Source organism: Cynocephalus volans, chromosome 9, assembly GCF_027409185.1.
Source record: "Cynocephalus volans isolate mCynVol1 chromosome 9, mCynVol1.pri, whole genome shotgun sequence".
Taxonomy (NCBI): Eukaryota; Metazoa; Chordata; class Mammalia; order Dermoptera; family Cynocephalidae; genus Cynocephalus; species Cynocephalus volans.
This window is the reverse complement of record NC_084468.1, coordinates 149,037,716-149,063,675: the sequence shown is the minus strand read 5'-3', so window position 1 is coordinate 149,063,675 and position 25,960 is coordinate 149,037,716. Positions and strand designations below refer to the sequence as shown.

The 25,960-nt window shown below is 45.0% G+C and overlaps 1 pseudogene; it reads left to right on the top strand.

The window, feature by feature from the left end:
• LOC134385845 (serine/threonine-protein kinase STK11-like) overlaps positions 1-25,960 on the top strand; it is an 80,480-nt pseudogene that overhangs the window by 5,416 nt on the left and 49,104 nt on the right.

Below are 25,960 nucleotides of genomic sequence, written 5' to 3'. Positions count from 1 at the left end.
AGAGCAGAGCTTTCAAAGGAAATTTTCAGCAAGTGGGATCAAGGTCCCGAAGCATTTCTTCAAAAGACTGTAGCAGAGATGAAACATGGCCTTACCAGTGTGATCCTAAGAGGAAGCACCGTGGAAGCCATGGCTACCAAGCGGAGGAAGTGGTCCAGTCACAGCAAAAGGGCATGAGCAAAGGTCAAGAGCAAAGGTCAGGGCTGTGGTGTTTTGTTGTCGCTGTCGTTGTTTTTGGTGGAGGAGCGCTGCTGAAGGCTTTCTGCTTGCTGACTTTGTGGAGGGCCAAAGAATGAAAGCATTTGCTTATTAGGAGAGTGAGTTGAAAACGTTAGCCAGTGCTTTAGCGGAAAAACACCCGGCAAAGCTTGACCGGACAGTCCTCCACCACAACGTTCCTGCCGATTCTTCTTGACTCCAGGGCAATTTGGGGAGAGTTTGGATGCAAAATCATTAGGCATCCACCTTCCAGTCCTGATCTGCCTCCCTCTGACTTTTTGTTTCCTAATCTTAAAAAATCTTTAAAGGACACCCATTCTTCAGTTAATAAAGTAAGAAAGACTTCATGGACATGGTTAAATTCCCAGGACCCTCAGTTCTCCAGGGATGGGCTAAATGGCTGATATCACAGCTTACAAAAGTGCCTTGGACTTGATGGAGCTTACGCTGAGAAATAAGGGTATTTTTACTTTTCTTTTAATTCCATTTTTCACAAACTTTTTGAAGTCCTCTCATGTTGTCTCCAATTCTAATTTCTGTTTTTCACTGCATGCTGTGGAAAATGTAGCCGATCCCTTTGAATATTTGTCCCTTGATGGCCTGATGTGAAGCTTCCTCGGCACAGAGCACTAAAGAACGTTGCTAGAGGAAGGGGAGCTTCTTCCCAGCAGTCTCTTGCGGTGTCCACGGCTTCCCTGGTTCCCAGTGTGGCAGTTCAGGTGGCATCTCTAAAACCAGGCAGGAGTACAAGAGTATTTCTACCCCAAGGAAGAGAACTTCTAGATCAGTGGCAAAGAACATCTTCACATACTAGATAAGCTCAGGTACTTGTTCAAAATATTTTCACTAAGTTACATTTCTCACAGCACTATGTAGGAGTTGCCTACCATCGTCCTTGAACACACTTGAAGATGCTTAAGACTTTAATTTTTATGAATTCAACGGATATGAGATAATAGTTCATTTTTTAATGTGAATTTTACAAATAACAGTATCAAACCTATTTTCCTCTGTTATTGATCATTCTGATTTCCTCTTCTGTGAATTGCCTGTACATGTCCTTTGCACATTTGTCTATAACATGGATTTTGGTATTTTTTTCTGTGAAGGGCTAAATAGTATTTTAGGATTTACAGGCTAACAGACAATGTCTTTAACTCTCTAGCTGCTCTTTCCAAAAGGCTCATATTCTTTCTTATGTAACATTCTTAGCTTGTAGACTGGATTTGGCTCACAAGGTGTGGTTTGCCAACTCTAATCTATGCGGTTTTTGTGTCTTACAAATTTGAGGATTCCTTTATACAATCTGGGTTCTACTCCTTTGTTAGGTACATATATTGCAAATATCTTATATCTTAATATCTCTCTTACTGAGATCTCAGTATCCTTACTTAATATCATGGGTTACTTTTTTATGATTTTCATCGTTTTATATATTTTGCAACTGTTTATACATTCACCCAAATTTGTTTTAAATTTTCTGGAAGCATTATTTAGTTTATCATTATAGTCACTCATTTTATCCAAAATGTTCCTTTATGCCTTTAAATTATCTTTAACGTACTATAGCAGCACCAGCTTTCTTTGGCTTATAATCTGCCCAATAAGAATTTTTCATTTTCAACTTTTCTGGTATTATGTTTTACAAACATCTCTTCAGAAAGCTTATAAATGAATTTTTAATGCAATCTGAATATATCTTTTCTTAAGTTGGAAATTTTGGTGTACTTACATTTATTGTAATTACCAGTGTATTTATTTCCTCAATCGTAAAATGGAGACAATAAAATCTAATTTGTACGTCTGTGAGAATTTAATGAGTTAATATGTCAGGAACTTTGGAAAAATGCCTGGCAGATATATTTTAAAATTTGAATATTACACATTACTGTTTTTACCATTTTATTTGTTATTTCCATTTCCCTTACTTTTTCTATGATTTTTCACACTTTTTATGCTATCCTTAAGATTTATTATTTTTAATTGCTTTCTACTCATACTGGCTTAGAAGTTACATATTCTACTTCTATTCTTATGGTTACCCTTATAATTTTTTTATTAAATTGTAAATTTTTTTATAGTATATTCATTCTTACAAATTGTATTTCTTTATGCCCTTTGCCTGATCTATCACTTCCCAAACCTGCTCCCTCCCTCCCCGCCCATCTCTAGTATCCTCAGGTTTGTTCTCTCCATCTGAAAGTTCAACATATTGTTGTGGTCTTTTCTTTCTTTCTTTCCTTCATTCCTTCCTTCCTCCCTTCCTCCCTTCCTCCCTCTCTCCCTTCCTTCCTAGCAGCCAGCTGTGAGTGAGAACATGTGGTATTTCTGTTTCTTTGTCTGGCTCATTTCACTTAACATAATTTTCTCCAGACTCATCCATGTTTTTGCAAATGGCAGAATTTTTTATTCTTTTTTATGGCTGAGTAGTATTCCATTGTGTATATATACCACATTTTTTTCTCCAGTCATCTGTCCATGGAGACTTAGGTTGGTTCCATATTTTGGCTATTGTAAATAGAGCTGCAATAAACATGGGTTACCCTTATCACTTTATCTTAAACATACATTTTTGTGTGTGTGTGTGTGACCGGTAAGGGGATCGCAACCCTTGGCTTGGTGCCATCCACACCACGCTCAGCCAGTGAGTGCACCGGCCATCCCTATATAGGATCTGAACCTGCGGCAGGAGCACGGCTGTGTCCCCAGCGCCGCACTCTCCCGAGTGAGCCATGGGGTCGGCCCTGAAACATACATTTAACAAAATATAAAGTCACTCCTTTCTTAAACACTACAAAAAACTTAGAGCCCTTCCACTTCGATTACCTCTCTAGTTGTACATGTTATTACTGTTTTATATTTCATTTCACTTTCTCTACAAATTGGTCATTTAATATTATTTTATAATGAATAATAAAAATGTTATTTAAAAATAAAATATAAAATATTGTTTTATGGTATTGATTACTTTTAAATTGACTCATAATCACCAATTCTTTAATCACTATTTCTTCTTTCTATCTGTTTTCATTTTTCAAGAAGAAAATCCCTTAGTTGTTTTTGAAGTGAAGATCTCTTAGTAGTAAACTCTTAATTTTTACTAATCTAAACTTGGTTTTATTTAGTTCCTATTTTTAAATAACATTTTAACAGAATATGAAATTTAGGTTGACAGTTAATTACTCTTAATATCTTGAAGACTTAATTTCATTATATTCTGTCTTTATGTTGAAAAGTCTGCTATATTTCTAAAAGTAATTTCTTCTACGTAATCTATTTTTTTCTTTGATTACTTTTATGATTATCTCTTTAATTTTATTAAACAATTTCACTACTATGTGTCTGAATGTGGCTTTGCTTTTATTTATTTTGTCTGGGAATTTATTATGTTTCCTGAATGTAAGGGTACACATCTTCCAAAAGTCCTGGGGCATTTAAGATATTTATGCTGCATATCTAATTTTCCTTCGTTCTCTATTTTCTCTTATTCTATAACTCCTAGTAACATATATTGAACAGTCACATTTTATTCCATGTCTACTTAATTTTTTCATTTCTTTGTCTCTGATGGCTTCTGTGTAATTCTTACATTTTCCCAGTTTATAAATTATATCATCAGCTGTATCTAATCTGAGTTTTTATTTCAATTACTCTGTTTTTAAATTTCTATCAGTTCAACTTATCTTTTAAAAAATCTTCTCAGTAGTTTGATAGTGTCTGCACCTTTTCCACATATTTTCTTTCCTTTTTAAAATCATTTTAATATACTTTCTTTTTACTTTACATATGATAATTCCAGTACCCAAAATTCTTAGAGCTTAATTCTGCTACTTGTTATTTTGGATTACTCTCACCTGGACATTTTATAATTCTTTATGTGGCATAATATTTTATGAAGCATTATCTCTGGGTATAATATGTTGCCTAGGTTGCAGGTATGTGCCTCCAGAGTACTTCTGTGAATACACAAGAATGTGCTCTTCAGAAAGCTGGGCATCTCAGGGACTTTACTAACACTTAAAAATTATTTGTGGGCTTGGAAGTGAAGCAAAGTAAGAGAATGAGGCATTTCACTGTCCTGCAATAACGCTACAGTTGAAAAACCTGCTCTTTCCACCAGTTAGGTCAGCATTGATTGGAGATAATGGATTTCAAGCGTTTCAATGTGGACCATGATTAAAAAAACTACAATTCAGCAAGCACTACCGGTGCTGGTATTAGATACTGTTTTTTGTAATTGCTATTATTTACAAAAAAAACCCTCATTACCATCTTAAGAATGAATAATTTACAAGTTTAAAATACAAGTGATTATGCAAAGAAAGTTAATTTTATGGGACAACTGTATTTTAAAAAATGCACAAATGCAAAACCAAGGATAAGAAAAGGATAACTATATTAATGCTTGTCTCAAAATACACACCACAATATTTGGAAAAATGCACCCAAATTGGTCATAAAATACACTTGCATTTCTTACTATTGCAATTTTTGACTTTTGGGAATTGTTTTTCATTAATGCTTATCTCTCTAATGAGAATTTAAGCTTCATAAGAACAGAATGTAATTCGTTTTAACCTTAAATTCATAGTACTCAGCACATTACTTGTAATATTAGCAGACATTAAGCAAATATTCATTCAATAAATAAGCAGAATAAATGAGTGAATAAAATCAACGGTTATACTAAGACTTTCAGTTTAAAAACAATGAAACTTATTATGAGGAACCCTTTAGTACCAGGAAATTCAAACACAACTATAGTCACATGGTGGTGTAAAAACAAACTTTGGCAAATAATTAGGTCACTGTGAAAAATTTTCCTGCTGTTTAATTTTTCATTATAGTTCCCTAAAGAATGTCTTCCAAATACTCTTTTAGGGTAAGTTCACATATTTAAGCCTTATTATATATAATCCTTTTACTTTTTTAGTTCTTTCTGGGCGATCTTTCTGTTTAAATAATCTTAATGATATTCCTTGAAGTAAACCCTCTTAACTCACTTATTACCACTGTTACATGACCACTGTTTTTATCAGTGTCAGCTATTGTTTTTCTGAGGCACTGATTCTAACATAAAAATATCATGAGGACATATACACTTTTATGTTTTGATTGAAAATTATTGTTTTCCTTAATTTCCAGAGTTGCCCTTAAAAATTAGAAAAATCTAACAGAGCTTTTGACAATCATGAACTTTGTCCATTCTTAGATTTGTTGTAGCATTAAATATTGTTACTGATCTAATCATCCTAAAATATTATTCAGTAGAAGTACCATTGAATCTATTTTTAAAAATGTAATTAGCAAACTACACTGAAGTATTGAGCATATGTTTAAACTACTATAGGTCAGTTTTGAATAACCTTATGTGCTATTTTTATTTCAGATGCAACATGCTCTGGACATTTGATAGATGGGCAAAAATGAAAAGCTGTATAACTAATTTTCCAACTACAAAGACAATGCTGGTAGACAGAACAGGTAAGGTCAGAGGGATTGGTGAAGCTATTAGCTTGTATTCATAGAGAAATAACATATAATAACACAAGTAATTTCTCTGTTTACTCATATACTTCCACACAGGCGGCAAAGACAAGACCCCTGCCAGGACCTTCTATATTCATGCCTCCTGCTTCATGCTGGCTTTTTAGATCTTCTCTTTTCAACTCTTTTTTAATCTAAACGTAGTGCCACCTACAAGTCTTTAAAAGTTAGATGTTAAAATTAATTGTATTCATTTTTTATTTAAAACATTGGATGAGAGGGAGGTTATATATAGCAAGATGTGCCCAGGACCCTACAATTCCTTTGGAATCATCCTGCATTGGTCCCTGCAGTAGGATATTGTGGTTGGAATTAGAGTCACAGGGTCAGCTTGGATTCAGGTTCAAGGCACTGGGGGTAAATGAAAGGTGGGCGGGTGGAAGGCCTGACAGTGAAAAAAGTAGCTGTCAAAAGAACGTTTAGAGACTGACAGTGCTATTTCAGGATGTAGCAGAGCTAGCCTTTCTATCACTTATTTCCTAAGCTAATGACAGAATTTCTAAACTTTATATCACTAAAAGACCAAAAGCTAAACATTACCGTAAACATTTACCATGCACTGAGACATAAAATCTTCAATGATTTCACAGACCACCTTTAAAAAAAAATCTTTTTGATAAGTTCATAGTACATGTTTGCTCTTGCAGAAGAGAAGGCATTACTGAAATTCCAATTATAAATCTTTAGGAGGCAATTATTTATCCTGTTTTCCTTCTTCCACGCCAAACTTAACAAGTGGCATTAAAGGGTTTCCAAAAAGCAAGTCTTATTCCCATTATCACTAAATAAAAGTTTCCAAACATTTTGATAATCATTTTAAGTAAAAGTTATTTTTAATGTCACACGTTTATAGTTTTACTAAATCTAAATGAGGATGTACTTTAACGTTTCTCTTACAAAATAACTTTTAACTTTATGAAGAATAAAATTAGGCGTTAGATGTTTTTAGACATTTTCTACATGGCAGAAAAAGTTTGATATTTGAAGCTTACCATAAAAAATACAGCAGTAACAGAAACCAAATTAAAAAACTGAGATATTTAAAAACAAAATCAGACAGAATTTGAACCTGATACTGTGACATATCAAAAAAAACCTCTTTTTACTCTTTATAAATGTGTTTCCAAGGATGAAGTTAGAATCCAATGCCTGAGATGTTACTTAGAAGAAACTTTGAAGATCGGGTAGTTAAGTGTTATTGTTTTATCTGGAAGAAACTCCCCCATCTTTTATTCTAACTCTTGGAAACCTTATTTCTAGGAAGAGGAGAAGCTTTTCCTGGTGTCATTTAAAAGAATTCTTTGGCTAATGACAGTCACCTTGTGCCCTCAACGTGCAGACGGGGAGTGCTGGGCTGAAGATCGGGTCATCTGGCTGTGACCTCTGTTGGATCAGACACTGGACCACCTCTGTCACTTTCAATGGAGGGCTGGAAATGCAAACCTCTTCCACAACACGCTTGCTTTGGTGTTGCAAAGGTAGCTGATTTGCTCAAAGTCAATTTCTCTCAGATTTTCAAAGAAGATCCTAAATTCTATAGCTGAAAGAGGTGAAATATAAATTAGTAGTTAGGCGAACTATAAAAGGCTCCTATCCACAGCTGATTGCTTGGTCTGGGCGTCATTCTACAGGAAGAAACAGCGAGGGGAATGTGCTTTTTGCTTCACTTAAGTTATTTAAGAACTTTCTGTATTTACTCCAACCTTTTTAAAAAATTCAATTTCTTTGCACAGTGTTTAATCTCTTTAAAAAATAAGGAGGGAGGGGCTGGCCTGTGGCTCACTCAGGAGAGTGTGGTGTTGATAACTCCAAGGTCACGGGTTCGGATCCCAATAGAGATGACTGCTTAGCTCACTTGGGAGAGCGTGGTGCTGACAACACCAAGTCAAGGGTTAAGAGCTCCTTATCGGTCATCTTTAAAAAAAAAAAAAAGCCCAATGCCTGTGAAACCACACAAATCTTTATATTGAAGTTTGATTTACTTACCTCTCTTCCACCTCAGCTCACAGAATTTGATGGGATCACTCACTCGAGCTTTTGAAGATCAAACCTCTGGCCAGTGCAAATGCATTTCACTCGGGAACACTGAAAGTGTTCAGCAGGTTTCACTTGCTCACCAAAATAAATATATAAATTCAAACTTTAAAAATGTAAAGTATAGTATTTGTATGAACAGTCCACTTAACCTGCCAGTTTTTCAATGCACACTAAGTTTATTTAAAAATCTAATGAAGTTATGTAACTAACTTACTCTTTTATGACTATGCACACAACACTTTTTGGTTTGCTCTCAATACTGTCTCTATCATTGTCTTTTACATTCAGGGTGCTACTGTTCATGCACGGCAAAAAGACTTAGTAGGTCCTCAAACAGAGTAAACTCTTCCTGAATTGAATTCTTTATTTTTCTACTGTGAGGTTGTTTGAGTTCCTTGTATATGCTGGAATCCCTTGTTGGATCAGTGGTTTGCAAATATTTTCTCCCATTCAGTAGGTTGTCTTTTCACTCTGTTGATTCCTTTGCTGTGCAGAAGATTTTTCGTTTGATATAATCCCATTTGTTTATTTTTTGTTGTTGTTGCTTGTGCTTTTGAGGCTTATTCATAAGTCTTTGCCCAATCCTATGTCCTGAAGTGTTTCCCCCATGTTTTCTTTTTAAAATTCTATAGTTTCAAGTCTTATACTTAAGTCTTTAATCCATTTTGAGTGGATTATGGTATATGGTGAGAGTCATGGGTTTCATTCTTCTGCACATGGATATCCAGTTTTCCCAGCTCCATTTACTGCAGAGGCTGTCTTTTGTTGAATGTATGTTCTTGGCATCTTTGTCAAAGATCAGTTGGCTGTAAATACCTGAGTTGATATCTGGGTTCTCTATTCTGTTCCTTTGGTCCATGTGTCTCTTTTTATGCCAGTACCATGCTGTTTGGTTTCTATAGCTTTGCAGTATAATTTGAAGTCAGGTATTGTAATGCTTCTGGTTTTATTTATTTATTTATTTATTTATCTATCTATCTATCTATCTATCTATTTATTTATTTATTTATCTATTTATCTATCTATTTATTTATTTATTTTTGTCCAGGATTGCTTTGGCCATTTGGGCCAAAGCCCAAATTATATCTTATATAATTATGATTATAATTATATCTTAATTATTAATTGATGTTACCCACATACTTTGTGTTAAATGTGTAGGATAATATTGTGAGACGGACTTTTATTTTTTCTGAATCCTAAACACATCAAGGAATTTTCAGATTTTGGAATTCACATCGGTGTAGGCCCTTGGCATAATTGATGTTCTCTACTTGACGTTCCCATTGATATTAAAGGTAGTACATGTTGCATTCATTCAAACTAACTTTTGAACATGGTATTTTGCATGAAGATGGGAATGGATAGAGTTTAGAACCATTTGGGGTCTTTGTTTTATGCGCAATTTATCTTCCTAACCCATATACCTTCTTGATCCCCTTGCAAAATACCTAACCTTTAACCCTTAAATACAAAATGGTGGTAAATTGGGAACTCTACTCATCACTAATTTCATTCTGGAAGTACTAATTAAATAGCTTAAAAATACCTGTCACTCTATCAGGGCCATGGAAGGCACAACACAACCTGCTTCTAAATTGCTCTTTATGTAGTTGGCAAAGGATGACATACCTGTACCACAGAATGAGAAAAAAATTCAAATCAGAATGAGTGCTGTAGGTAACCGAGTTTAAAATTGGGTCAATGGGATGAATACTAATGACATATTATCATGAAAAATATATATATATAAATCGTTTGTAGTAATTATAAAATATTTATAGTATAATTTCACTTTAATTCTGCGTATATGACTTATATACTATGGACAGACAGTATTATAAATATTATACAGACAGAGAATGCATGTACATATGATATGCACATGTATATAAGGGTACTTCAGAAAGTTGGTGGAGGGGTCAGGGGAGAGAGTGACTGGGAGCTGCCTGCCCAAAGCAGGGCTGTTGACCGGGGCAGGAGGGCACCTGGAAGTCCCCAGCTCCCCTTTCCCAGGTGCAGGTGGCAGCCATGCTGTCTGCTTATGGTGGGGACAGCGGTGGGACTGCAGGGTCGTAGCTGGAGGAAGGCCCAGCAAAACTTGTCTTCCCAGGTTTGGGGGTCCCTTGCTGGCCAGCTGCTGCAGGTCCTTTAACATGCATGCCAGCATAGGGGCATGTACCCCCAAGAAGGCTGTGTTTGCCTGCCTGAGTGCTTGTCAATGGGTTTGAGGTCCCAAATGATAACCTAGGACCGAGCAGCCCCAGCAGGCCTCCTGAGGACTCTCTTGGACACACTGACCCTGCACGGGCTGCCCCCCAGCCCTGAGGCCAGACAGCCCTCCAACTCAGGTCCAAACTGCACGCCCCTCACCCTGAACCTGGCTTGCAGCCTGAACTGACAATCATTTTTGTTGAAGGAAAGGTTTTCTTTTGGGAGGGGCTCATTGCCTGTTTTCTTTCTTTTTAAATATTTGGAGAATGGAAGTCAGGGCAACAGGAAGTATCTCTCACCTGGGGATTAAGCAATAGCTAGTGGAACTCCCAGGTGGTGCTGGGGCCAGGCTGAACGTGGTGGGGCTGCAGCAGTGGGGCATGTTCACGGAGGGTGAGCTGATATCGGTGGGGCTGGACACCCTCATCCACCACATCGTGCCCAGCAGCAAGCCCTGCGGTGAGCAGGCCAAGCTCCTCAGCAAGTACCTGAAGGGTGACCTCCTGGGTGAAGGGTCCTAGGCAGGGTGAAGGAGGTGTTGGACTCAGAGACGCTGTGCAGGAGAGCAGTCAAGATCCTCAAGAAGAAGTTGGGAAGAATCCCCATTGGGGAGGCCAGTGTGAAGAAGTGAAGAGCAGGTGCTGGAGAATGGTCTCTGAGAAGAGCTGGCTCTGCACCTGCACCTGGGATTCCTTGTACCTTGAAAGCAGAACATTGGAAATCATTTGTTGCCATAAAATAAACTTTTGAAATTTTACTCCACTAAAAAAAAAAAACACTATTTCTTCAAATATTCTTTGAATCCATTTTTTAAAATATAAATATATTTCATTTTTTAAAATATGAATATATTTGTAAATTATCCAATTAAATGTCTATTGAGCAACTACCATGACAATGCTATCAGCATAGGGGACACTATGGACACAAATAAAATCTAGACAGATATCTGGCCTCATGGAGTTAGAGTCTGGAAGGAGGGCTGGCCAATGACAGAAGCAGCTGTAATGCTGAGCCCTTAGTTCTACGCTAGGGAAGGTTCTCAGCGCTCCAGGCTGGGGTATAGACAGAGGGTCTGGGAGACGTAGACATCAACTAACTAGGTTGAATTACGTTCTTTAAGCCCTCAAGGCTTCAGCCTTCATAGGTTCAAATTCGATGATGTGTCAAGATATGTAATAATGATTTCTCATGTCATTTTAGCACCGGGCCACTCATTTTTATTCAACAGTGAACAGTACTATCATGATAAAATAGAGTTTGTTTTATTACAACAGAGGAACTGTTTAAAGAGTAAGTTTATGGTGATAACTTAGTAATTTTCTTTATAAAATGTAATCTTGCTAATAGTGCAGTGTTCTGTTAGGTGCTTATGGCAGCGTTTGATAGCAATGCAATGGTTTGACACGCTCTGGGAAAATGAGCTGCATTTGTGCCATCTGCAGATATCTATTGGATGCTTACTAGTGCCAAGCAGTGTGCTGCTCAGGGACACAGCAGAAATCTCTAGAGTCTCCTGGCTACTTGTGCCCCTCATCAGCCCACAGGAAGTGGGAGGCATTTAATGCTGGGGAACGGACTCAGATCTCAAGCACCTGAGAACTATTAAAAGGAACCACTCATTTTGAAACTCACCTCTCCTTTTAAAACTTCTTATTCAGCTGATTTTCTGGGCTCCTGTTGTTTCCAGGTTTGGTGATAAGCCTTCCTATGATCAGACCTCTCCTCGCTTGGATTCAGGGCCCTACTAGTCAGGGAAGATACTCCCGGTATTCCCTGAATAGCCCTTCACCGGCATTGGGTGGCTGGACACAGGCACAGGTGGATCAGTGCTGGGCACTGACCCACCCAGCTGCCCAGCAGCCTGGCCACCCTCGGGCCTCAGTGTGGGTTCATCATCACTAGTTCCTCGGGCTTTCACCCTAGTCTGTAATTCCATCCACCCATCTATGCAGATGTTGGATCCCTGGTGACTTCTTGGGCTTTAGCTTCCTCCTCGGCTCTCCCTGATGTTACTGAGCCCTGAAATTCTTTCTCAGGTTTGTCTACTGAGAATCATGTTACCACGTACTGCTCGTGGCCTGATCTGTCAGCCTCGAGAGATCAGAATCTTCCTTCCAGCATTTCACTCTGGTGTGTGATTTCTCCACCATTTGCCCTTGTTAGCGCCCAAACTATCTGTAACGCATCCCTCTGTTTGATCTGGAATCAGAGAAAAATGACTGTCTTAGGCAAGGTCACAGAACTTGAAGTGGAGGAATCACAGTTCTAGTCCAGGTTAGTGTGAATCCGATGCCATTGCTTTTAAGGACTGCTGTGTACTGTCTTTCCACAGCGCAAGGCTATAATTCTGCCACCTTCCATGTCCCCTTACTCCCAGTGAGACACACTTACCCATTGTCCTAAAATCCATCAGCTTGTCCCAAACCAAGCCAGAGAAAGATAATGGCTGACAACTGCTTAATCTAGGAAGTCATCTTTCTGCAAGGCTCAAATACACCTGCCTCTTCTAATTCTAGCTCAACTACATACTAGCTTTATGATCCACATAAACCTACTTAGCCTGTGAGCCTCAGCTGTAAAGTGGAGATGTCATATCTACCTACTCAGTAAAATGCCTGACACATAGCATGTTCTCATACATAGTAGGGCCGCTTTATTAAGTTATTCAGAATTATTTTTATTGAAACAAAGCATCCTGGAGACATGATGTGTTACAAAAAAGGGGAATTTCTGTTAAGAAAGCAGATGTGGGTGGTTTGAACCACATTTTGTTCTAACCATCAATCTGCTCTGCCTTGACCTGGTGATCTTGCCACTCAAAACCCTGAGCACAAACAAAAATCTGTATGGTACTTAACACAATAAGTACAAAAAGAAATAAACAAAGAAAAAAAGGCAAATCAACTACTAAATTTCTGAGCAGATTTTCTGATCATTGTGAATATTTTCTGTGCTTTATTGAATATCCAATTATCATTAGTTGCCTCTGAACAGAGCTGGGTATGGCTCAGCTCCTTGCTTTCTATGTGTAATACAAAATCTAATGAGTTCATTTCCAAGGTTTCTGTTGAGTTAAAGGCATTTTTAGGAGCAAACAAACAAATAACAGAACATTTTCATTCAATACATGCTTAGAAAGCAAAGTGAGATTTACCTTAATTTCCACGTTTTTAAATGATATTCCTAAACATAAAAGAAAAGCATCTATAAGGTCATAGTGTTTGGATCATTTTTTTTTGTTTGTTTTGTCATTGGTATCAGAATTTTTCACTTATTTTTATCATTCAGTTGCATGCCAGGACAAATGAACCACAATTTTCTACTAATGTTTAAGAAATTTGTAATCATCTTCTAACTAAGATGTCATGAGACCCCCTTTCCTCCCTACACATGTGTACACACCTGCATCCCCTATTCCTAGGGTGATTCTGCAGGAGATGAGGTGAGAGGGCTCCCTTGACTAGTGTGGGTGCCCAAGGTCAGCATGCTGGGGTGTCACTTACCTGGGATTGCCTGTGACACTGCTATCAAGTTCATGCAGAGAACCATGAGGAATGTGTTGGCCAGAGAAGGGAGACCCAGTGGGCTACCTCAGGGATTCAGAGGTGTCCCCTGAGACTGAGAGTGAAGAAACCCACAGTAAGTAGGACAATCAAGGAGGCCAAAATGAATGGCAGAAGTCAAGGCAGGATGGTGACTCTGGGAAACCTTTGTGCCCAGGCAGTTCCTGGCTGAAAGAAGTAGTGGGCAGACAGAATTAAAGGGCTGGCAGGTTATCAGACAGCATGTTCATGGTGACCTCCCATCTGGGTGTTCTAGATGAATCCTGTTTCACATATTTCAAGATAATTCATTCATCAGTACTTGGCACCTATTCTTTGCCAGGTGCTGGGCTGGGGGCCTGGGATATGGGCAGACAGAGGTGTAGACTCTGCTCCTGGGTTGCTGACTGTCAGGTGAGGGGGACTAAGGATCATGACATAATGCAGAGTGATAACATGTGTAGGCAGAGCACCAGGTAATAAAATCAGCCTCTTCTCAAGTGCAGCATTTCAGGGAGTATTTATGGAGCCTCTGTGTCAGGCCCTTCCTGGATTCTGGGCACAAAATAGTGACACAGTTGCTGTCTCCCAGGACCAGTAGGCTGTGGGCTGGGAAAGTGTTGAGACCAATGGATCTACATCACAGCGATATGTGTCTGGTGTAAAGAAAATGGGGTGTGAAGCCAGAGTATGGGGGTGGAATCCTGATTATGTCAACAATGGATATTTTATACAATTTGAAAAGAATTGCTGAACATATCTGCATACTTTCATCTAATGGAGATATAAAGTTATTCCAAAAATGGAATCTTCCTCAATTCTAGTTATGTTTGCATTTAACATGAGCACTTGTCCCTACCGTTCAATGATTTTGAAAATGGGATTTGACTTTGTGAATAGTATTTCTTACTTACTTACATCTTATACATCAGTTACATGTTGCCATCATCTTAATGGACCAAACGCCTCTGGTTCTTCTCTGCACATGGTGTTCATTTCCTACCATCTTCAGGAAGCTTCCTAATCGAGAATATTCTGATGGCCTCCTGGATCACTTTACCCTTTCCTCTTTTAGAATGGCAGCCACTCGATAGCACGTCTTCTCTTCTTCCTTATACTGGGCTCATCTCCCAAGCCAGGGTGCAGCTGAATCAGCTCTTTCTCCAGCTCTCGGCACCATGCTTGGCATATGGTAGATACACACAGAGAGAGCAGAGGAGACAGAGCTCAAGACTCTAGTAACAGGCATGTTACAATGACATTTAGAAAGTGACACCTTCTCACTTTTGATGCTCTATTGGTTAGAAGTGAGTCACTAAGTCCAGTCCACACTGCAGGGCAGAGGATTACGTGAGGATGTCTGCAGCAGATGGTTGGGACAACTGGGAGCCCCTGAGGAGTCACCCACCACACAGACAGAGATGTGGCACTTGAGTCCAAACCTAAATATACATGAAGCCATTGTGAGGTTTTATGGAGGACAGCAGTATGTGAATGCATGAAACTCCAACTGTCGCATGGTGCAGAAAGGGAAACAGGCCAAGAGCAAAAGTGACATTTTCAAGATTATATGAGAGGAACCAGACCTGTCGTTAGTCGTATTCCATGCTACCTTGCACACCATCATGGATTTTATCTCTAGTCTTGTTTATTAGCTGCATGTGACACTGGCCATAGGTTTTAGAGATGTTTTCTCACACATGCCTGATGCCATCCCTAGGAAGAAGATGCTAGAATGATCACCACTGTGCAGAAGGGGAGACTGGGGAGGTCCTGAGAGTCACAATGGCTTGTCCAGAGTCACATAAGTGATAAGAAGCAGGAGCTTGGGCTGAGCCTACATGTACCTCCTCCGAACTGTGATGCTGGCTGCACCCAGGCCTTGCACAGGGGTGTGGTCAGGCAGTGTTGGTGGAAGTGTGGGCAATAGAGAGAGTTCATGGGGAAGGAGGGTCAGCAGTCAGGTACCCAGAGGGTCATTTGCAGTCTTGTACACAGAGAAGAGGCCCAGGAAATGAGGTACCAGGAAGTGACCTCACTTCCTTGACGACAGACCCCAACAGAACTCGGAACTCGGTAACCTGGCACCCACATTCTATACACAGCCCCTTCCCCAGCTCACTTGGCCACAGGCAGAGTGAAATGTTGTGCTGTGTCCCGAGGTCCCGGGGCCGTAGCCCCAGGCAGCCCTGTGCTGAGAGGCTTGTCCAATGCTTCCGGCGCTGGTTCAGCCCTCGCCCTCGACCCCTGTGGCCGTTTGGCAGGAGGTCCCCAAAGGTAATGTCAGGTGTCCTAGGGGAGGGCTGGCTACGCTAAGCCAGGCCAGCACTATGAGCTTCCCTTGGTGACCACACCCTCCTCCTCCTGAGTGTGTGGGGAATGGGGACATGGGACACCCTCCCTGGACAGGGGCAGAGGGTGGGGGATTATAAACCTGCTGGTCCTGGTGTGTTCACACCTCAGGTCATGGCTGCAGGGCGAAAGGGGACTGCCGGGGTCGCAACCACCACCCTGTACATTAACCCTGGGCCCTCAGGATGTCTCCTCATGTCGTCCCTGGGGTTAAGACTGGCCTCTAGCCCCTTCCCTCCTGTGGGTTCACGGTGCTGTCACTGTGTATCTCTCCCCTGTCCTGTGCTAGAATGAAGACGAGACTTCTATGAGCCCGGATGCCCCCCATATGGTGTGGCCTGTCCCGGCAGGCACCCTGAAGAAGCGAGTGGAGCACCTGGTGCCTGCTGTCCTGGGTGGCGACTCCTCCTATGTGCACTCTTTTCTCTTCAGCTACAGGGACTTTGCCAGTCCCCAGCAGGTGCTGGATGTGCTTTTTTTCAGGTGAGCACTCTGGCCCTTGATCGCACAGTGTCACTAGGCCGCCTCCCAGCTGTGAGTCTTGGGACTGTCACCACACCCCTCTGAGCCTCAGTTTCCCCCCAGGATCAGTGGGGTGGTCACAGGAACAAGCTCCAGTGGGTCCCCCATGGAAAGTGCTGCTCCTGAGTCCAGCCCTGTGGAAGGTCTGCTGGAGGGTTCACGGTCATCCTCATTCAGGATTCCTGCCCCCCGTGAGGAAGTCCCTGTCACCCCCTCACCGACCTCATTGACTTGGGCTTCACTGTTTTCACATTTTTACAGGAAATTTGAGATTCTATCTGCAGGCTCCTGGGTGTATTCAAAGCAGGGAGACCAGGGGCGGACAGAGCGGCTTCAGGTGCACCCAGCTCTCTTGGGAGGAGTTGGTTGGGGTTCATTCCTTCAACAAACATATGTGAAGCCACACTATGTGCAGTGACCTTCTGGGCACTGACCATACTCCAATGAACCGAGGAGACTACATTCCCTGCCCTCCTGGGCTTCCATTCTAGGTAGAGTTGAGACAGTCACAGTAGACATGAGAAACAGGTAGTGCCACCATATGGTAGATGTGACACCCTCCTGGCCCCCTCTAGGTACAGAAGAGACCTTTCTCATTTTCATGGGGATGGCGAAACCCTGGAGCAGCTAAAATGGTAAGTGGGGTTTGGGTGCAGATGGAGGGGCTCCCATCTCCACACAACTGTGGGTGGTCTGCGGGGGCCTGTGAGTGGGAGGCTGGCAGAACTCTGGCCCCCACACATCTTATGATTCCTGCTACAGGGCTGAGGGCTCAAGGCTTTTCCTGCAGGAAAAGGAGTCAAGATGAGCTGGGGATGGGGCCCCAGGCACTGTAGGGTGTGAGAGGATGGAGAGCAGAGTGAGCCCAGAGAGAATCCCTCCCCACCCCCTCCCCCCAGCCCTGCCCACACCCTCAGAGCCCGTGCTGAGCCAGAGCAGGAGGTGTGCAGAGCATCCCGCTCACACTCGGGGCTGGAGCCTCCATGGCGATACTCAGCTGGTGCTGGGGACGCAGAGTGTGGTCAGGGACAAGAGATCGGTGTCAGTGGGAAAAGGAGATGCAGATTTTCATGCAGACACTTGGGCAGTACATCCACATGTGAGCTCAAGTTTGGGCTTTTCCAAGGGCCCTGGGTAGGCCAGGGGAGCAGAGCCTCCCTCTGTTTCCTCATTTATCAGGTATTCCTGGACACCTCCTGTGTGCCAGCAAGTAATGCCCAGAGCAGACAGCACCCTCCTGGGGTGGACAGGTCATTTCAGCAGGGATGGGGCAGTGACAGAGACAGAGGAGGGTGTCAGGTTTCCCTGAAAAATGGAAAGGTGGTCACAACAGTGGTTGAAGGCTCCTCCCATGGAGGCTTTTGCCAGCCCCTCCTTGGTCGCCAGGCCCCTCTCTGCCAGGGCTGCCTACTGGGAGTGGATATTGGAGGGGCTGGTCTATGGACAGGCAGGGGCAGAGGGTACAAGACTGCGGCTCACTCAGGGGAGCCCTGGGAGGGCAGCATAGAGGGATAGGCCAGGCCTCTGATGCTGCTACCCACCTGTCTCCCCCAGTGCCATGTCCTACATCCTAAAGATCTGGCTGGATTTCTATTCCATGGATTTCCACGAGCCTCCTGAATTTTTTTCTTTGAAGTTTCTGTTGGCCTCTGTACACATCAATATGCCGGGTTCAGAGGTGGAGCGCAAGGCTGATCTTCTTCTGGCGCAGCTGGAGAAGCTGGAGCACCTAGACCCTAGTGAGGCAGAGACTGAGGGTGAGGAGGAAGAGTGTGGGTGCCTGTGAGGGTTTGGGGAGAGGGCTGGGCTGGGCCACACAGAGCAGAGTTTCCAGAAGCAGGCTGGGGACAAGGGCACTGAGTACTCAGAATAATCATGCAGTGTTCTGCAGTGTGGGGAGACTTCCTGAGGCTGGGTCTCTGGACTTGGGCTTCTCAGAAAGACAGTGTCATTGGAGGAGACATAGAAACTCACGATGATATTTTCAATTCTTTTCTCTCCAGTTCCAGCTTCTGCCCAGGCTGAACAAGTGTCTCAAGATCTACTGCCACGTTCAGCTCCAGCTCCAGCTCCACCTCCACTGCCAGAGGCAGAGCGAGAGCAAGATCCAGAGGCCAAGCCAGAGCAAGAGGTAGAGCAGGAGAAAGAGCAAGAAAAAGTTCAGGAGAAAGAGCAAGATTCAGAGCAGGAGAAAGAACAGAAGCAAGACCAAGAGAAAGAGGAAGAGAAAGAGCAGGAAAAAGAGAAAGATCAAGAGCATGAGAAACAGCAGGAGCAAGATCAAGATCCAGAGATAGAGCCAGAGCAAGCTGACGTAACCGCTCCTGAAACATCAAAAGAATTAGAAGAAACACCAGCACCCAGGGGAGCCCTGGCTCCAGAGCTCCCACAACCACCCTCACCAGTCCCCACTCCAGATCTGTTCTTGCCCTTCCTTGACGCTGTGCTTCTCCTCGTTTTTGTCTGTGTCCTGCATCTCCTCAAATTTTTTCATCTTTTATTTTCAATAATATTCCTTGTATAAAATAAAGTGTTTTTAATATTTTCAAAATTCCAGTTCAGTGGCATTAAGTACATTTTTAATATGTTGCAACCCTTACCACCGTCTAGTGACCGAACAGCTTCATCGACTCTGTAGCCATTAAGCTGTCACTCCCCATCCCGCCTCTCCCAGTCCCTGACAACCACGCCATTTTCTGTGTGTGTGAATTTACCTATCGTGGATTGTTCCTATCAGTACAGTTATATGTTATGTGGCCTTTTGTATCTGGCCACATACTATGAGAAAGAACTGATTAATTTTCATTTTATGTTTTTCATAAGAGGAAAGTTACTGAAAAATCAAAGACTCTATGTAGAAACACAAAGCCCTGATAGTTACTACTGCCCTAATCTTGAAATAGGAACCACTTTTGAATGACTAGAGAGCCAGAGGCCACGGAGGAAAATGCTGACTTTTCCTGGTCAAAACAAAAACAAGAATAATGTCAAAAGCTGAAAAGACAAACCCCAGACTGGAAAATTCTTCATGGGCAGAGAAAGGGTCATATGCATCCTAGTGGTACAAAGAGTTCTCATTTATCCATGTTTTTATAGGGACAAAGGACATATTCCTGCAGTTCCAAAGGGAAGCAATTCATATGACCAGTAAATGTCAGACATCTACAGCCTCCCTTATGATGACACACAGAAATGTACTCATTATTCAGATGGCATTTGCCCCATCAGATGGGCAGGGCTGTATGTCCGGTGATGACCAGCTCCGGTGAGAATGTGGGAAGAAGAGGTCCCAGCGGATGCCCTGGGAGACGTGTTCGTAGATACCCCATCTCGGGAACAGCTCAGCAGCTCCTAACAGAGTGCTCAGGCACGTCTATTTGCCAAGCAGCGGTGATCCGGGGAGGTTATTCCACAACCGCAGCTGCCCAGGTTTCTGTGGAAGTGTTTTCATCACCGCAGTGGTGGAGGCAGCAAGGGGCTGGCCTTGTCTCTAACATCCTGTAGAGGGGCTGGGTGTTCAAACATGGTCCACATGGACCAGGGAACATTGAGCGGCTGCTGAGTGTGCACAGAAATTGTTATGTAAACATGTCAGTTTGTAGACTGTACTGAGGGTCTCAGGTTGAAAAACATTTATGTGTTGTCAACATGCAAACACACCTGTATGTAAATGACTGTTTGGGTGAAAGAAGAAAGAGTGAGACAGACAGACACAGGACAGAGGGAGTCGAATGGGAGAGACAGCCTGGGAGACGTGACCAAGACCTGAATGTGGACCAGTTTTGCTAGGTGGGACTTTCAAAAACTTTTATTCTCCTTTAAGTGATATGTAAACATGGTTTTTTTTTTAAAGATGACCATTAAGGGGAACTTAACCCCTTACTTGGTGTCAGCACCACGCCCTGCCAAGTGAGCCACGGGTTGGCCCATAATATGTAAATATTTTTAATGTGCACATTATTTTATATTTACAAAAAGATTTACAACACATTAAATACCATCCACTGAACACTCACCTACTAAGTACAGTACATTACCTAGTTTCAACTTTCATAGACATTTATTACAAAGATAAAAGATAATGATTATAAGCAAATCAGTAGTAGTTCAATAGGAATGAAGAATAATGTTAAAAACACAGTCCTTCCACCCAGGAGTGCAGAGTGTGTCCTATGCAGTGTTCCTCTTTCCTGTTTTTGCCCTGTGTGCAGGCACGTGTGTGTGTGTGTGTGCGTGTTTTGTGTGTGTACGTGTGTGTGCAGAGGTGTGTGTGTACAAGCGTGTGTGTGTGTGTGTGTGTGTGTGTGTGCGCTTCTCTGGGGAGAGGGTGCCGTAGGCCTGCAGAGGACCTGCTGCGCCTGTGTCAGGTGAACTCAGGCATGCCCAGGGGACATGCGTGTGCCATCAGCAGCGTCACCACCCTGGTTTCCTGAATCCAAGGCCAGGACCCTTTGCACCACTTGCCAGGCCACCTTTCTCAGTCAAAGCGCCACTTCCTCTGCACAGTCTTTGGTAGCTCCTAGCCTGCTCTGCACCATGTGATCACACTCAGATCAGCCTGGGAGGAGGTGGCCATCACTGGGTGTCCCCAACGTTATAAACCAGGAGCCCTAAGATCACACTGGGGAAGAGACTTCTCCACATTGACAGGGCTGCAGACTGACACAGCACGGTTCCAGCCCAGCTGCTGCTGCCTCCAGGTGTGGCTTCCGCATGCCACTACCTGCATTGAAGCAAAAATGACCAGCACAGTGAGGGGCTGCCACCTCTGCTGTCCTGGACGCTTGTCCGCATGTGTAGTGTAGGAGAGGGTCAAGGAAGGCCAGGGAGGGTGGGTGCTGTGTCTTGTTACCTCTGTGTTCTCCATAACATTAAGGAGATGTTTGCTGGGAATGAGTGAGAGCCATTCATATTTCATGTACATAAGAAAAGTCAGGGCTGGCCGGTTAGCTCAGTTGGTTAGAGCACAGCCTTATAACCCCAAGGTCACAGGTTCTGATCCCTGTGCCAGCCGCCAAAAAAGGGAAAAAAAAAGTTAAATATAAATGTATCTTAGGATATTAATGTAAAATGAGATGTACCTGTAGCAAATATTCCTGACAAGAAAGAAAAATGAGAGGTTCCTCTTTAGAACCTGTTTAGGGTTTGGAACCTGATCAGGCTTGAATGGGACATGTGAGTAAGATTTATGGGTGCGGGGACCAGCAGGGAGGGGGATTCCCTGCTGGGACTTTATGGGATCAAAGCTTAGAGAAGGGGATAACAAAAAGTATGTCTGCAGAGAAGTGACGGGCCTCGCTGAGCCACGTCAGAGAGCTTGCACCGGGGGCGAGAGAAAAGGTTTGGAAATTCAGGTAGCGAGTCAGACCCTAGAAGGCCTTAAATGGAGTTTAGACTCGACCTCTGGTTGGTAGAGAGTCAGCGAAGGTCTTTTGGAGTGAGCAGTTTTCTCTTGCTGTCTTCATTCTTCATTCTGAGGTTCCCCTGAGCTGTTCCTGTATGTGGATGAATAGGAGAGGGTGGGAGATGGCCAGGAACTGGGAGCTAGAACATAGTTCCACTCCGAGAATCCCTGCTCCAACCCCCAATTAACTACCTGCATTCATATCACACTTGCAACTTCACTTCTGATCATGTGCTCATTTTATTGTCTGTCTCCCCACTAAGCTCCAAGGTCCGTGGAGATAGGAGGACAGTAACTATGACGACTGGATGTTGCTTTTCATTAGATCCTTGGCACTTACCACAGAGCCTGTAACAGAGTGGGCACCTAATGAATCTTGTTTTGACAATGAGTGAATGAATGAACGAAAGTACGTGGCTGCAAAGTCAAAATAATTATCTCAACAGAACTGAGGCCACCGCAGGTGGACAAGGGGGACAGGTGGTGGGGGTTTAGCAAGAAATTGGTAAAGGGCCACAAAAAACGATTCAGTTGTGTGACACTGAACATACTCATTATCCCGATTTGAGCATCACATGTTGCACACAGGTGTTGATGTCCAACGCTGTACTCCCCAGATACTACAATCATGTTTCCATAAAGCAAACAAACAAACAACATGAAAACTCGTGTGCACACGCCCTCACATACACCGGGTGATCCAGACACTCAGTTGTCCTTGCCGGATGCCTTCCTAACTCACAGCCATCTGGGAAAAGCCGTGAACCCACAGGTCCCGGCAGACCCCACCCCCACTCCCACCCCCACGCCCACGCACCTGTCTGTCCCCAGCAATCCCTGGTGGCCTCGGACCCGCACCCCCGCGCAGCGCATTCCGAGCGGGCACCTGGGTGTGGGCACCGCACGCGCCAGGCGCAGATCAGGCAGGAAGAGCTGCTGGACACGCGCCTGGACCAGCGCCTCGCTGGCGCCCCCCACAGGCCGAGCAGTTTGTGACGGCCAAGTTCGAGGCGCGGCAGCCACTCATCGAGCGCCAGGCCGGGCCGGCTCGGCGCCGTCTGCAGCCAGGAGCGCGTCAGTGCCCGCCAGGACGCGCGCAGAGTCCTCGTCGCGCTGCTCCACCTCCTGCTTGAGCGGAGCGTGTGGCGCCAGCAGCGCGTCCGCCTCTCCCAGGCTGCTGGGCAGGGGCCCCTCGCTGCGGCCCGCCGCCTCCTGAGCGCGCACGACCGATGCAGGAAAGTTTCCAGATCGTTCCTGCAGGAAGTGCAGCTGGCTCCCGGCCGCCGCCGCCGCCTCGCCGCTTGGTAGTGGCGCCCCGCTCGGCGTCCAGCTCCTCCGCGCCCGGGTGCAGCCGCGTCACCTGCGTCGGGAACGCGCAGCCAGCAGGGCCGCCTCCTCCAGAAGTGCCGCCTGGCGTGGCTCCAGCGCTTGCAGAGCGGCCTCTGTGCTCTGCAGGCTAATCCAGGAGGTGGATATTAACTAATGACTGAACAAATACGAGGTACTTCAAAAACCCCGTGGAAAAGTTGAACTAAAAGGCAATGGGAATCCTTCCATGAACTTTCCGGAGGCACCTCGTGTAGAGTGCCAGCCTGTACGAAGTGCTGTAGTGGCCCGTGCAGCTGTCGCCACTCCTCTCTGGCTTCGAGATAGGGCCTCCGAGACCCAACGGTCCAGCGCCCCCCCAAGCCTTTCTCGCTGCTCCCTGTGCTGGGGTCACCCTGCCAGCGCCCCCTCCACCCCCCAGCTCCTCACATCTGTCCTGAGACACACAGCAAAGACTGCACCTTCTCTGGCCCCAGCTCTAGCATGTGGCCGTAGTTGTCCCGGCAGCACCTCTCACCACTTGTCGCAGCCAGCCCTGCTCTCCTTCCCACTGGCTCCCTCCCCAACCAGGGGCCGGGTCCGGCTTGTCCCTCCAGTCCGCTGTTCTCTCCTGTTCTCATCCTACCAGCAAGACCCCAGCCTGCTCCCTCTCACCCTCTCACCTCTCGGGTCCACGCTGCCCACAGGCCCTGTCCTGGGGGAAGGCGCAGCTCAGCCGGGAGAGGAGATCCCTCCAGAGCAAACGGCAGCACACGCAGTGCTGAGGGATGGGCAGGGGACACGGGGGGCTTTGCAAGGGGGTGGGGCTGAGCTAGTGAAGACGTGGGGGTCCTGAGGGTCGGATCCCATTGTGAGCGGGCTGGGGGCTTTGCCAAGGCAGTTGCTACAGTTAAAAAGGGAGGAGGAGGCACAAGGTATGAGGACGAATGGCACAAGTCGATTCATCTCTCTGAGTCTCAGTTTCTTCATCTGTAAAATGGGAGTGATGATAAAGCTGCCGCACAGGGGACCTGCGGGCAGAGGACTTCATCCACTGTGTAGCCCAAAGGCAGGCCTGGCTGCCTCTGACCCTCCCACCCCTTTGGACCTGGTGCACCGGGCCTTTTCCCAGCCACAGCCACAAAGGCTGCCTGCCCAGGACAGGGCGTGCGGATGTGCACAGCGGGAACTCCAGGTGGGCCAGGCTGCTCAGTAAACAGCTCAGGAGCGCCTGCATTTCAGCCTCTGGGGCCTGCCTCAGGGGCACAGGAGAACACACAGCCTGGGGCTGCAAGAAGCCTTTCTTTCTTCCGCCCTTCTAATCACTAACTCCGGAGTTGTCCCCTCCTCCCCACATCGTCCCTCCCATCCCCCCGCCCCGTTGCGGGAATGTTATGAATGGAATGTATGAATTCCAGCTTCTGTGTACTGCAACCAGGAATGCAGGTCATGGACCTCCTCCCCAACAAAGGCCAGTGTTTGGCCCACAGCCCCAGGGCCTGCAATCCGTGCGTCAGGATATGGTTGCCTAGCTGCCCGCCAAAGATGCTAGGAGCAAGGCGGCCGAGGTCTGCAGAGGGAGATTCAGAGGGCAGGCTCCTGTAGGAGAGATGAGAGAGTCCAGGAGCACACGCACCACCAGGACACACCGGGACACTCACACCTGAGCCCAGGGGTGTGCACAAGGCACACACAGCAGGGTGCACACATACAGCAGGATGCACACACGCACCAGGGTCCACACACACCTGGGTGCACACACACACACACACACACACACACACACACGCCAGGTTGCACGCACAGCAGGGTGAGCACATATACACCATGTTATGCACACAGTAGGGGTGTTTGCACACACAAAGACATGCACTCGTATACCAAATGCTTGCACAGTGTGCACCCCCCCATAACACAGTGCTGTGCACACAGAACACAGTAGGTTGTGCACCCACGTCCATCGTGGCAGTGTGCACACACAGGCACCCACAGTGGAGAGTGTGGATATAGGAGACGCCCAAACACAGCTTCCATCTCCTTCGTGGACAGGCGGACCTGCAGAGGGCCTGACGTCCTGGACACACAACGCCAGCCCTTGGCTCCCTGGGCCAGCCCAGGCCGCAAGGGAGGGGTGACCTCGATGCCTCTCTCTGGCCCAACCCCCCTGGCCTCACCCCCAAGCCTGGCCTCTCAGTACTGATCCTCCTGCAGGGGGTCGTGGGCTGGGAAGAGCTGCAGGGAGGGGGTGTTGAGGGGTGCAGTAAGAGGGGGCTCCTTTCTCAGGGGACTGTGGTAACTCAGGTCCTCGAGTTTGTGCTTTTGTGTTTATGTTAAACTGCACCTCGAGGGCTTAAGGGCTGGAGAGTTGGAGGGCAATGCCCATGGGGGACCCTGAGTCTGACCCTCCCCACACAGCTCCCGGTTGCCGTGGCTGCTGCTGCCTCCCTCCAGACCAGCTCCAGCACCTCCACACACACTCCCTCTAGCCTCCCAGTCCTGTGGGAACCAGGGCATCCTGCCAGATCTTTCATTCATTCATTCGTCCATTCAGGAGTTGTTGGCTGAGTGCCTAGGACGCCCCAGCACGGCAGGTACTCGAATCACTCAAGGCCCCACTCCTTGTCCCCAGTCCCCTGCAAACTTCCAGCTCACAGATATGTTTTGTTTGGTCTTGCTATGATTTTAAAACTTTTGATTTCATATAAAAATCCTGATTCCTGTCTTTCTGGAGAAGGGGAAAATTTGGTTTTAGGCCTGTGTTTCCACCAAGCGGCAATGCCTGGAGCTGCACCCCGTCTGCCCACTTCTGACCGGC